The sequence below is a fragment of the Gossypium arboreum genome, chromosome 7 (assembly GCF_025698485.1).
Source record: "Gossypium arboreum isolate Shixiya-1 chromosome 7, ASM2569848v2, whole genome shotgun sequence".
Taxonomy (NCBI): Eukaryota; Viridiplantae; Streptophyta; class Magnoliopsida; order Malvales; family Malvaceae; genus Gossypium; species Gossypium arboreum.
In genome coordinates, this window is record NC_069076.1 from 59,133,428 (window position 1) to 59,136,797 (window position 3,370).

At 33.0% G+C, this 3,370-nt stretch overlaps 1 non-coding gene across 1 annotated transcript; it reads left to right on the forward strand.

Moving 5' to 3' along the window:
* Nucleotides 1-231: 231 nt before the first annotated feature.
* On the forward strand, nt 232-337 carry LOC128295970 (small nucleolar RNA R71). The gene has a single exon (XR_008286517.1). It is a non-coding gene; the product is annotated as a small nucleolar RNA R71 (small nucleolar RNA).
* The last annotated feature ends 3,033 nt before the right edge of the window (nt 338-3,370 follow it).

Sequence of the window (3,370 nt, forward strand, 5' to 3'; positions counted from 1 at the left end):
CCCTGATTAGAGAGCATGGTGATCGAATCAACGTTAAAAACGCCAGCTGCTTTCGTGGGCTTTATCCTCATGACTTACCACTGATAATTATTCAGTGACATCTCTTTTATAAATTCATAAGCCTCCTCAGGTGTCTTATTATTGATAGTTCCTCCAGCAGCTGCGTCAATCATCTGTCTAGTCGAAGGATTCAGGCCATTGTGAAACGTCTGAACCTGTAGCCAGAGCGGTAACCCATGGTGAGGGAATCTTCTTAAAAGGTCCTTGTATCTCTACCATGCATCATAGAGTGTTTCTAAATCCATCTGCACAAAAGAAGAGATATCATTATGTAATTTGGCTGTTTTAGCCAGCGGAAAATATTTTAATAAAATTTTTTTAGTTATTTGTTCCTAAGTAGTGATTGCCCCTCATGGTAACGAGTTTAACCACTGTTTAGCTTTGTTCCTCAATGAAAAAGGGAATAACCGAAGGTGAATGGCATATCAGAAACGCCATTGATATTAAATGTATCGCAAAACTCTAGAAAATTTGCCAAGTGGTTGTTTGGATCCTCATCCTGCAAACCATCAAACTGAACAAATAGTTGTATCATTTGAATTGTGTTAGGTTTCAGTTCAAAATTATTTGCAGCAATAGCAGACCTAACTATACTTGACTTTGTTCCTGTTAAAGTAGGTTTAGCATAATCATACATAGTGCGTGGAGCAGGATTCTGATTTACTGGATCAGCGACAATCGCAGGAGGTAACGGATTTTCCTGATTTTCAGCCATCTCCTCAGTTGTGGTTGAAGTATCGTCCTCTTGCTCTTCCTCTGTGCATCTTAAGCTTCGCCTTATTTCTCTTTGGTTTCTGCGAACTGTGCGATCGATCTCACTATCAAACAGTAATGGTCCCGATGGGTTTCTTCTAGTCATACACTATAAAAACCTGCCAGGAGCGAATAAAAGAAAAATTAGAAAGAAAATAAAAATTTAAATTGCAAATAAAGTAAAATGGCTAAAGTAATAAAAATCGAGTGTTTATAATATCTTAGTTCCCCGGCAACGGCGCCAAAAACTTGATTCATAATATTTGCGATAAGTTTTAAATAATTTATAAATGATCGTTCTTGAAACCAACTATTATCACGATGAAGGCAAGTGTACCTATCGAACAGTGGTATAGCTTTAGCAAGACCGGATTATCGAACCCAAAGGAACTAAGAGTACTAGTAATTACTTTCTTTTTATTATCTAGCCTAAAAATTAAGGGATTTGTTTATCAAAACTAATTAACTAAACTAAGGGTGCAGAGAAAGAAAGTTAGGGAAAATACTTTTAGAAAATTTGATTGATTAGGACAATACCCAAGGAAAAATCCACCTAGACTTCACCTGTTATTTGACTCTAAATAAGACGATTTATTCATTTGACTTGATCCGTAGAAATCCCTAAGTTATATTATTATCTCTCTCGAGACTATTAACGTCTAACCCTAGGTTGATTAATTGAAATCTTTTTCTAATTAACGTCCTAGTGTTGCATTAACTCGATCTATGGATCCCCTTATTAGGTTTCACCCTAATCCGACAAAATCTTGTCACCCTATCTCTAGGCGTGCAATCAACTTCGCTTAATTATGACAAATAACTTCGCTTAATTATGACAAATTTACTCTTAGACAGAGACTTTTACTCCTCTGAATAAACGCATTAACTCGAATCAATATTCCTGGAATATTAAGACAAGAATTAAGAACACATAATTAAGAACAAGTCAAATATTTATCATGCAATTCAGATAATAATAACAAGATCTGTCTTAGGTTTCATTCCCCTTAGGTATTTAGGGGGTTTAGTTCATAATTATAAAAGAAAACATCTTAGAAGAATAATAAATACAAAACATAAAGAAAACCCAAAACTCTTGAATGGAAATTGAAGGGAGATCTTCAGTCTTGATGAATAATCTGGCTTCTGAGATGGATCAATCGACTTTCTTCGAGCAATTCCTTGCTTCCTACTCCGTGTGTCTTCCTAAGTGCCTCCCCAGGTGTTTAAATAGGCTTTAGAATGCCTAAGAGCCCTCAAAAGTGACCTTTTCCGAATAGGACTATACTTGGGCTCGACAGGGACACGCCCGTGTGTGATTGCTCCAAACCGTGGTCAAGGCTGTTAAATAGGCATGGGCGTGTAGTCTACCCGTGTAAGTCATGCTTCGATCCTACCAAATGGACACGTGTGAGGAAGTCCAGGCCGTGTTGATTTCCCATGTGGATTCATTTTTTTCGTTTTCGACCCATTTCTCACTCTTTTTGTCCTCCTATGCTCTCCTAAGTATAAAATATGAAATTAAAAGATTAGGAGCATCGAATTCACCAAATCTAAGGATAATTCATCCAAAAAAATGTGTTAAGCATGGGATAATAATATGTATAAATTATGGTTTATCACAATGCAACTTAAAATCTTACAATACACAATTTGACAAATTAATGCAGTTCACCATATTAATACAGAGTACCAAATTAACACAGTTCACAATAATAATATAATTCACCAAGTTAACATGGTTCACAATATAATACAATACACAAATATAATTGGCTCGCAATATCATAAATCTCATAATTCACTTACAGATTCGTACATACATAAATATGCATTATCAATCAAATTTGTATGTTATAAGAATCCACATTATATTATTTTTCATATATCCGTTCATATATTTTACAAAATCATATACGAATATATATTATATATATTTATTTAATGACCTTTGTCACTTTAAATTTTAAGCATACATTGAAAGTCTGATAAATTTATATAATATATAAAACCATTCCCATAATTATATATATATTGAACCATGCATATATATATTATATAATACCAAAATCCATTAATATATACTATGTAAAATAAAGCCATGCATATATATTATATAAGATAAAGTCATGCATATATATAATATATGTATAACCACCCACGTGTATATATATTACAACCCACATATATGTATGTAAGACACATATATATTACTTATATAGCACCAAAGCATGCATATGTATGTATATATTTAATACCAACATACCTTACTCCCATATATTATATATGACTCTAATCTCACACATATATATTACCAACTCCCCATTTATATATTATATATATAACACCCAATATATATTGTATATAAAATAAAGCCCATGTATTTATATTATAAGTTCATGCATTTTGCACCATTAAAACCACACAATGTATATACTCAATGATTCAACCAAAATTATAAGAATTTTTACAATGAAGAAGTAAAGGTTCACATATTAATTAAGCAAAAGATTCGCATATGTTACCTTAACCTGTGTACTGGAGTTTAAATGTAGTA